Here is an 11590-nt window from a genome sequence, read left to right on the forward strand (position 1 = left end):
GTGTGCCATTGATAGAAGCTGCAGAGAAACACCTGCTCATTTGCAGCAGTGGACAAAACAAATGTTCAGATCACTAAGATATGGGATGGAGAATAACATGTTCAGGGATATGTGTTCAGTTTTGGTTACCCAGACTCTATTAAGGATATAGCACATATAAAAGGGATTTCCAAGACAGGTTCTGAGAATGGGGGAGGCTGGCATATGCAGACATATAGAAAAGTCTGCAACTCTTTAGTTTACACAAGAGACAAGAAGAGAGCATATGTTATAGGAGAGGAAAATAAAAAATGAAACTGAATTGCATTCAAATGGTCAGTTCCCAACCAGTACTATCTATAGACACTTAATGCTCCAAGAGGACTAATTCCGCAAAGCTGAGTAAAACTGTCAGCAAAACTGATTGGGAGGGAAAATTTAGAAAGAAAAATATGAATGAAAATTGATAATTCTTTGATACCAGTTTATTAGATAGTGGAAAATCATGATTCCATAGTTAACAAGGTGAACATGATTGGATAAAAACCCATTTCAGTGGCAATATGAAGGCAGAAGTTAGGGCAGGGAAGCAACATGCAAAAAATAGGAAAAATGGAAAATAGATAGTTAAAAATAGAAATTGGAAGTTATGAAAGTTGATAAGGGACATTAAAACATCAGGGAAATCTCCATGTTTGGCAGGGCTACGGATCAAAAAAAGAAGGTTATTAAGTATGTTAACAACAAAAGAAATCCTAGAAAAGTTTTATATCAATTCCTGATAAATGTAAAGTATTAAAAAATAAAGGGAAAGGGTTTTTTTAATAAAATAATTGACAAGGTTAAGAAACAATGGGAAAGCTGGTATGGGATTAGTTCAAAAAAAGTCTAGAAAGGTAAGTTATGCCTGTCACCAGCAAGATTTATGCAAAACAATTCCTGTCAAATAAACCTGATTTCGTCCTTTTATGAGAGTACACATTGGTTGATAAAGGGTATACATTGGTTGATCAAGGGAACCACGCAGATGCAGCACACCTTGATTTCTCAGAGGCATGTGATTCAGTAGGGGAAAATATTGAGTTAAAAAATTAACACCCTAAAATATCAGTAGGGAGCATGTAAAATGGACTGGAAACTGGCTAACCGATGGATCTCAGACACCTGTATTCAACAGGCCTTCGTCAGTAAGTGGGGCTGTTTGTTGTGGTGTTCTATTGGGATAAGTTCTAGGCCTGATGCTATTCAATATTTTAATCAATGATCTGGAAGGAAATAGAAAATCACTGCAGAGAAAATGTACCAATGACCCAAAGATTGGCAGAGTGGATACAATGAGGAGCCCAGGGCAGGCATACCAACTGATATGGAGCATTGGTAAGAGGGGCCCATGCAAACAAACTGTTTTAATACAGTCAAATGCAAAATTATCCTCTCGGAACAGGGAATGCAGGCAGGACCCACACATTACAGCACTGTAGTATGGAAAGCAAGGACACTGAAAAGGATTTAGGGGTCATTGTGGACAAGCAGCTCAGTGCGATGCTGTAGCATAAAGTGATGATGTGGTCCTCAGATGGATAAACAGGGGAGTAGTGAGTTGGAGCAGGGGAAGGATTTTATCTCTGCACATGGAATTGGTGAAACAAACATCCAGTTCTGGGGTTCACATTTGAAAAAAAGATGTTGAAAGAGTGGGCAGAAAAGGGCCACAAAAGAGCCACTTGGAGAGGGAGGATAGAGAAAAAGCTGGACCTTTAGACTTGAAGGTGTATATCTCTTTAACGTCTCAAAAAGATGATCAAGCGGAGACTTTCATGGGGAGAAAACCATGGGTAATAATGGGCTCTGTAATCTACCAGAGAAAAGCAAGACCAAAGGGCTGGAAGTTGAAGCCAGGAAAATTTTAGCTAGAAATTAGGGCCAAATATTTAGCTCTGAGGGTGATTATACATTGGGACACACTGAGAAGGGAAGTGTTGGATTCTCCAATTCCCCATGTTGGGAGATCCAGAATTTTCTGGAAGATCTGCTTGATGGGTTGTTTACATTTAAAATGCTACAGCATTACTGCCAGAGCACTTCTATATAGACACTACTTACACAGATGGAAGGGGTTCTCCCCTCAGCATAGGTAATCCCTGAGAGGTGGTAGCTAGGTCGATGGAAGAATTAATCTCATGTTGTCTACACCAGGGCACAGATCATCCAACAAGTTCTTGGAATGTATTGGAGACAATTTTTTTGATCCAGAAGCAGGAGAAAGCTACCAGGAAACAGGCTGTTGTAGACTTGATTTTGAGAATGGAGGAGGAACTGGTTGAGAATTTGAAAGTGGAAGGCAGTTTGGGGAAAGTGATCATGAAATGATAGAGTTCATGTTTCTAAGGAATTGTAGGAGGGAAAAAAGCAAAATAAAGACAATAGATTTCAAGAAGGCAGATATTAAGAAACTCAGGAAGCTGGTAGGTAAGATCTCATGGGAAGCAAGGCTAAGGGGAAAAACAATAGAAGACAGCTGGCAGTTTTTCAGAGACATTATTAAGGGCACAAGAGCAAACTATCCCACTGTGTAGGAATGATAGAAAGTTTGGCAAGAGACGACAACGACTTAACCAGGAGATCTTGAATGACCTACAAGTCCACGAAAGCTTATGCTCTAATAAATCTGTTAGTCTCTAAGGTGCCACAAGTACTCCTGTTCTTCTTTCTACAAACCAAAAAGGACCGAGCTGAATTGTTTTTGAAAGTTTCAGGCATAACAGTTCAGCTGACTTTTCGAATGAAGCTAGGAGAAAGTATGTGTTACCCATGTTGAAAAATTGTTCTAGTGAGGAGTTCTAGCACCTCTAATCTTTCCAGCAGATAAAAGTCAGGTAACAGCCCTTCCCCCTGCCCCATTAACAGACTTATTCCTGAAATGCAAGAGGAGAGGGTGACAGTGTCTGTGTCTGGGGGGAGGGACAGCTCAGTGGTTTGGGGGAAAAATCTGTCTGGGGATTGGTCCTGCTCTGAGCAGGGGGTAGGACTAGATGCAGGGGCGGCTCCAGGCACCAGTGCACCAAGCGCGTGCCTGGAGTGGCAAGCCGCGGGGGGTGGCCTGCTGGTCGCTGTGGGGGCAGTAGTCAGGGAGCCTTCGGTGGCAAGCCTGTGGGAGATCTGCCGGTACTGTGGCTTCGGCGGCAGGTACGCCGAAGCCTTGGGACTGAGGGACCTCCTGCAGGAATGCTGCCGAATCTGCATTACCAACAGACCTCCAGCAGGCGCGCCGCCGAAAGCTGCCTGACTGCCGTGCTTGGGGCAGCAAAATACATAGAGCTGCCCTTGACTAGATACCTCCTGAGGTCCCTTACAACCCTGATATTCTATAAGCACACAGCTGGCTCCTGATGCTGTTGCTCAAAGGGGAGTTTTACCTCACTGGGGCCTGAGTGAAGTACAGGCCGTGGTCTAAGAATTTCCCCTTGTATTGCAAATCTGCTAACATCTTTCATCCTGAAGGATTCACTGTGCCAGTGAAAAGTAGTCACCTTTGGGCAGTAGTCCATCAGGCTGGATGAGCCGGGTGCACACAAAAGGGTGACATTTTGACCAGTGATTCTTTGGCAAACTCATCAATTATGGCAAGAGCCCTGGAATGTGTCATGTTTGTGCAGAGCAGAAAGCACCACAGACTTACTCTCTACCCCTCCACACCCACGTTACACTGGGTTTGTCGATCAGGTGAGCTCGTCAGCAAGAGATGGGTACCTGCGAATTCTCAGACGGAAGTGTCCTCCCTAGGAATCCCCCTCAGGTAGCCGTGTCCCGCACCTCTCTCAACCCAGCATCTGCAGAAGCATCCCACACCGAGAGCTGACATGGGGTGGGGACGGTTTATAATATAGCTCTGTGTATTCCCAGTTGGGTCCACTCAGCCTGTAGAAGAGAAGAGAGCATCTGAATGTAAACTGGCTATAGACAAACATGTCTCCACTTCTGTGCTAATTATCCAGCTTTAGCAGTAAACAGGAATTAAGGAACCTTCCCAAAGGGAGAGGAGAACTCCTGGGCTCTGTGCTAAGTCAGAGGGGAATTGGCTGTTTTGTGTATTTGTGTATATTTATAAAATACAGTTGACTAGAAAGAAAATAAGGGATAATGCCTGGCTCTCCATAGGCTGTGGTACCCTGTAAATGCCCAGGATGGATGGATAGATAGGAGCAGACAGATCTGGAGAAAGATGACTGAGGGGAGACATGAGCACTTTCTAAGGCCATGTGGGGCTGTCGCTATGGTATCAGTGATCAATACATCTCTCTATCATACTGTGGAGCACCGTTCATTGAAGGGTTTTCAAAACGGAACAGACTTAGGCTATGTCCACACTTGCAGACGTAACGATCGGGGAGTTAACCCCCCTCAGAGAGCGCTGCAGGGACAGGGCTGCTTTGTGTTCACACTGTGAACTGCCAGTGCAATTTCATGGCCAGACTTGCGGCACTTGCAGCCCTTGCAGTGGCATTCAAAGTGGTGCACTCTGGGTAGGTATCCCACAGAGAATCTCCTTCCCCTTCAGCCACCGAGATTTGTGGGAAGGGTTGTGGGGCAACCTGGGTCCGGTCCCAATGGCCCATTGTGCATCGGTTCATTCCCCAGCAGTCCTTTCCCTTCCATCCGCATTTGGCGCCATCTTTTAACAGTTTTTCTACTGCACGATTTGTCCACCTTTTCAGTCTTTGGGACCAGATCCTGAACTGTTGATGAATATGCCGATGGGTCTCACTAACAGATCACGAATGGCAGTCCACCACTCCTTGAACGGTGAAGGGTTAAAATCCATGTGCATGTTATATAAACAACCTGGTATATGGATTGTGCCAGATCTTTCTCAGACCCAAAGTCCAGAGTTTGGCCTGGAGACCAGAAGGCGTGCAAATAGTGATTAGCTAAGAGAAAAGCAGAATAAATAAGATAACATTGCCTTTGCTAAGATCTGCTTGGTCAGTAGAAATGCCAGATGTTGAAGCAATAACTGAATAATTATGTTTCATCTAATGTTTCAAATTGAACAAAGGATCCCTGTTCCCATTGTGTTTCCCCTGAAGGGAAAACAGTCTTCCCACAGATCCAACCCTGAGTTTATGAAACATTAGCACATGTCACTATAATGATGTGGCATCCTTCCACCTCCCTTCCAAGGGACCAATGCCCTGCCTTAAGACATAAAGGAGATAATCTCTATTTCCATATGCTTTCACTGTTTCTTTGTTTTATCCCCTAGACATGTACCTGTCGGACAATCAAAGGAGTTACTCCATTCCTATGGACCCCAAATCAGAATTCAACATATATATTTTATACTAATAACATTTTATCAAAGTATTAATCAAACGTTAACTTGCTAACTTGAGACCATGGGCGGAGACATTGTGTAACCTTTTAACCATTGGCTATTGTGATATCTTGTCTTGCTGCAAAACCTATCCCGGGGTGTGGAACTGCCTACCCCATCACCTTCCCCCGCCCATGGAAAATCTATATATTTCATTGTAATCAATTGATTGACAGTGTCTCTGAGCCTGATAAGCCAGGTGACACTCCGCCAGCGCTGTGTGTAATAAACCCCTATGCTTTGACCTCTACATGGTGTGGATTTATGTCCTTCAAACGGCAAAGTGAGGATGAGGAGTCTGATGAAGATGTTGACACATGTAGTAGAGACAACACAAGATTGCTTGTGGCAATCATGGACATGCTGACCACAGTGGAATGCCATTTTTGGGCTCAGGAGAAAAGCACTAAGTGGTGGGATCATAGAATCATAGATTTTCAGGGTTGGAAGGGACCTCAGGAGGTCATCTAGTCCAACCCCCTGCTCAAAGCAGGACCAATCCACAATTAAATCATCTCAGCCAGGGCTTTGTGAAGCCTGGGCTTAAAAACCTCTAAGGAAGGAGGTTTCCCACCACATCCCTAGATAACCCATTCCAGTGCTTTATCACCCTCCTAGTGAAAAAGTTTTTACTAATATCCATCCTAAACCTCCCCCAGTGCAACTTGAGACCATTACTCCTTGTTCTGTCATCTGCTACCACTGAGAACAGTCTAGATCCATCCCCTTTGGAACCCCCTTTCAGGTAGTTGAAAGCAGCTATCAAATTCCCCTTCATTCTTCTCTTCTGCAGACTGAACAATCCCAGTTCCCTCAGCCTCTCCTCATAAATCATGTGCTCCAGACCCCTAATAATTTTTGTTGTCCTCCACTGGACTCTTTCCAATTTTTCCACATCCTTCTTGCAGTGTGGGGCCAAAAACTGGACACTGTACTCCAGATGAGGCCTCACCAATGCCGTTGAGAGTGGAATGATCACGTCCCTCAATTTGCTGGCAAGCTCCTACTTATACAGCCGAAAATGACATTAGACTTCTTGACAACAAGAGCACACTGTTGACTTATATCCAGCTTCTCATCCACTATAACCCCTAGGTCCTTTTCTGCAGAACTGCTGCCTAGCCACTCGGTCCCTAGTCTGTAGCAGTGCATGGGATTCTTCCTTCCTAAGCCCAATCCTCTAATTTGTCTAGGTCCCTCTGTATGCTATAGATACACTCCAGCGTATCTATAAGTCCTCCTAGTTTAGTGCCATCTGCAAACTTGCAGAGAGTGCAATCCATGCCATCTTCCAGATAATTAATGAAGATTATATCACCATGCAAGTCTGGGATGATGATCAGTGACTGCAGAATTTTTGTATGAAAAAAGCAGTTGCATGGGACTGTGATGAGCTGACTCCCACCCTGTGTTGCAAGGACATGAGAATGAGAGCTGCCCTGATGACGGAGAAGCGCATGGTGAGCACACTGTGGAAGCTGGCTACTCCAGAGAGCTACCATTGGTAGCTAACCAATTCGGAGTACGCAGGTCGTTCGTTGAACTCATGTTGATGCAGGTTTGCAGGGCTATTAATCACATCCTGCTTAGAAAAAAAAATGTGATGCTGGGCAACGTGTGTGACATTGTGAACGGCTTTGCACAGATGGGTTCCCTAACTGTGGAGAGGCAATAGATGGGACGTATATTTCAGTTCTGGCACCAGACCACCTAGCCTCTCAGTACATTAATAGGAAGGAGTATTTCTCAATGTTTCTCCAGGTGCTTGTGGATCAACGTGAGCGTTTCATGGACATTAACGCAGGCTGGTCCAGAAAGATGCACAACGCACAAATCGTTCGGAACACAGGCCTGTTCAGGAAGCTGCAAGCTGACCCTTTTTCCTGCTCTATATACGGTGTTAGAAGTGCCTGAATCGAGTCTGGTTACCCCTCACTAATGTTTAGGAGCAACTCCATGGTTTCTTGACATCAATCTGCGCTCTCCTGACATGTACCCTCCTTTCACTGTCCCGGTCACTCGTGTTTTTTTTTATTTTTAACAAGGTACTTCTGCATAAATTCATGCAGAAGGTCCTCTTTGCTTTTCTGAGGCCACTGACGTTCGGCCAGCAAAAATGAGGAGGACTGTGATACTCAGGTTGCATTTGTGAAGCCAAAATGCAACATTTTACATTGTTAACACTAGGCAGAGCAATGATACAGCTGATCACAAAGACAAGCACATTTCACTTACCTAGCACAAACACAAACTACCTGTCCCAAGGTGAGGCCAACGAAAACATTGGATTTTTGATCTCATCACGGCTCATGGAGGCATAGAGCAACATATCCTGAGGAGACTGAAACCAATGGGACAAACTCAAACCTGACAAAAATAGCCAGACCCCTAAAATTGGCCTGGTGTTACCCAGGGACAGGAGAACAGAAAATATGGGTAATGAACCACCACTCTTAAGAAGGTCCCAGAGAACTAGTAGTGGTGTACTCTTAAACTTGAGATGAATCTGTTATTGATTCTAAGTTGTGTTTTAATGAAAATTATCATGTTTAGTATAAAGAAGTGGATATGGGATGTTAAATATATTAAATGTTCTTTTCTTAATTGTTATTGTTTTTTTATATAACATAATGCTGGTAAATCTCTCTATTTTGTACAGTTGTCACTATTCTTTACTGAAACTAAAGAGAATAGAAATACAAATAAGGTGCTTTGCATGTTCTGATCTTTTTTCTTGTTATCAGCATGTTTAAAACAAATACAATGCAGTATTTCTTCACACAGCACACAGTCAACCTGTGGAACTCCTTGCCAGATGATGTTTTGAAAGCCAATAATATAACAGAGTTCAAAAAATAGTTAGATTCCTCAAGGTGAAGCAGACCTCTGGGTGAAGGGAGTGGGAGCAAGGACACATATCCTTTTGATAGCCAATTCCACCTGTGTGGTGCATAAGCCAGGAAAGTTCCACAAAAGAGTGGGATCATTGACCTTCTTACATCTGTTAGGAATTCTTGAAAGGACTTACTTTACTTTTGTCTTCTAAGGTAAATTTTTTACACTTTGAATATTTTGCTCTTTTGCTGTACTCAAGGCTCTTCAAATTTCTGCAGAAGTGTATAATAAACTTCTCCTTTGACTGACTGAGGCTATGTCTACACCAGAGATCTTACAGTAGCACAGCTGTACCACTGAAGATACACTGCTGTAAGCTCTCCCATATGGCCACTATAGGCCTATAGGAGATTGCTCTCCTGCCAACATCACCAAACCACCCCAACCAAGCATTTCCTGCTCACGCAGCACTCAGCACACTCGCGGTTTTGTTGTTTTTTTCACATCCCTGACTGAAAAAAGTATTATTGACAAAAGTGTTTGTCATAAACATACAGCTAAGGGTAGCATAAAATCCCTCTTTACCCTGTAAAGGGTTAATTCCTCTTTTACCTGTAAAGGGTTAAGAAGCTCAGATAACCTGGGTGGCACCTGACCAAAAGGACTAATAAAGGGAGAAGATACTTTCAAATCTGTGGGGAAAGGTTTTTTCTCTGTGTCTCCTGGAGTCAACAAGGAAACAGGGCAGGGAAAATATATCTCCCTAAGCCATATCTGAACTAAGCATCTACTATTGCAGAATAGTAAGTAATAGAAAGAAATGTGTTAGATTATCTTTTGTTTTTGCTTGTCAATTTTCCCTGTGCTAAGAGGGAGGTTTATCCCTGTTTTTGTAACTTTAAAGTTGTGCCTAGAGGGGAAATCCGCTGTGTTTTTGAGTCTTTTGTTATTCTGTAAAGTAGTTACCATCCTGATTTTACAGAGGTGATTCTTTTACCTTTTCTTTAATTAAAATTCCACTTTTAAGAACCCAATTGATTTTTCATTGTTCTTAGGATCCAAGGGTTTGGGTCTGTGTTCACTTGTACTAATTGGTGAGGATATTATTCTCAAGCTTCCCTGGGAAAGGGGGGTAGAGGCTTGGGGGGATATTTGGGGAAGGTAGGGCTCCAAGTGGTCTTCCCTGAATGTTTATTTAAATCACTTGGTGGTAGCAGCATACTGTTAAAGGTGGAATTTGTGCCTTGGGAACGTTTTAAACCTAAGCTGGTAAAAATAAGCTTAGGGGGTCTTTCATGTGGGTCCCCACATCTGTGCCCCAGAGTTCAGAGTGGGGAAGGAACCTTGATATGGTGGCAGCGTGGTGGGATCATTTTGAACCAAAAGCCCAGTAGGATTTTAAAAGGACAATTGTTTTTTTTTTCCCTTTTGGCTGCTTAGAAAGCAGAGAGGTTTTTTTTTAAGCTGTGAGAAGCTGGAGGGTTTTTTTTTCTCTGCCTGAGGGCAGGGTAGTTAACTTCCTGCAAGGGAATTCACAAGTGTTTTTTTTTCTTTCTAGTTCTTGAGTTAAGCTAGGATAAGCAGAAAAGCTATGGAGTCAGAAAAAGCCAGGATGGAGGCAGAAAAAGGCAGGGAAGAAACTGCCCACAAGAGAGCTGTGGAGGCAGAGGAAACTGGTCACAAGAGGGCTATGGAGGCCTAGAAGCATGAACTGGAGTTACAGAGGGAAAGGGCTAAGCACAATATACCAGACAACCCTAGCAATCCTTCTCCAGGTACCGCTTCCCATCCCAGAAAGTTCCCCACCTACAAGGGAGGCGATGATACAGATGCCTTCTTAGAAAAATTTGAAAGGGTCTGCCTTGGGTACAGCATCTCTACAGACCAGTATATGGTGGAGCTGAGACCTCAGCTCAGTGGACCCTTAGCAGAGGTGGCAGCTGAAATGCCTAAGGAACACATGAACAAGCTACGAAATTTTTAAAAATAAGGCCACAATTAGAATGGGGCTAACACCCAAGCATGCCCATCGGCGGTTCAGAGCCCTGAAGTGGAAACCAGACGTGGCATTTTCCCAACACACCTACCACATTGTAAGAAATTGGGATGCCTGGATATCAGGAGCAAGCATTAAATCTCTGGAAGATCTGTCTTTCCTAATGCAAATGGAGCAGTTCTTAGACAGAGTTCCTGAGGAAATAGAAAGGTATACACTAGATGGGAAGCCCTGTCATAAACACACAGTTGAGGGTTAATTCCTCTTTTACCTGTAAAGGATTAAGAAGTTCACATAGCCTAGCTGACACCTAACCAGAGGAACCAATGGGGGGACAAGATGTTTTCAAGGAGGGAGGAGGGAAATCAGTCTTTGGTTTGTTCAGAAAAGTTTGTGCTGGAGTGAAGGATCCAGGAGTCAGCCATCTAACATTTCTTAAAAGTAGTAAGTGTTTAGAGAAGGAATGTATTAGATTATGTTTATTTTCTTTTGTGACTTTCTTTTTGCATAGAGGAAGAATCAAATTGGGTTTCTTTGTGTAACTAAGACTGTGCCTAGAGGAATATCCTCTGTGTTTTGAATCTGTTGTCTGTGAGAGTAGCTTGCATGCTCATCTCACAGAAGTATTCCTTTCACCCTTTTTCTTTAATTAAAAGTCTTCTTTTAAGAACCTGATTGATTTTTCCTTGTTTAAGATCCAAGGGTTTTTTGGATCTGGGCTCACCAGGAATTGGTGGGAGGTGAATCAGTCTCAATCATGCCAGGAAAAGGGGGATAAAGACTGGGGAAATATTTGGGGGGAAGACAGAGTTTCCAAATGACTCTCCCATAAACGTTTGTTTAAACTATTTGGTGGTGGCAGCTACTAGATCTAAGCTGCTAAATAAACTTAGGGGTTATCTCATGCAGGTCCCCACATCTGTACCCTAAATTTCAGAGTGGGGGTGACACCTTGACATGGTAGGCAGAGAAGTGGGATTTATTTTGAACCAAAAGCCAGTAAGATTTTTTTTCTCTCTTTTTGGGCTGCTTGGGAAGCAGTGAAGAGAGGTACAGATCTTATCTCTCTCTTCCTGAAGGCAGAGGTGTTAAGTTTTCTAACAAGGGCTTTTGTTAGAGGAAAGTTTCCAGCTATGAACACCTGGAGAGTAATTAACATTTTGCACACACACAAAAAAAGTAAAAAAAAAAAACACAGTTTTTCTTGTTTCTTTCTTACTCTGAGTGTATGTGGGGGGAAGATGACAGACAGGGAGAAACACACTGTGTAAAAGGAACTAGAATTAGCCAGATTGCAGGCTGAGGAAAACAGAAAAGAACATGACAGACAAATGGTCAGAGATGAGGCTGCACACAAAAGAAATTTGGAAACAGAAAAAAACAAAATGGAAGCAGAGGCAGCTGCC

The sequence above is a fragment of the Chrysemys picta genome, chromosome 1, assembly GCF_011386835.1.
Source record: "Chrysemys picta bellii isolate R12L10 chromosome 1, ASM1138683v2, whole genome shotgun sequence".
NCBI lineage: Eukaryota > Metazoa > Chordata > Testudines > Emydidae > Chrysemys > Chrysemys picta.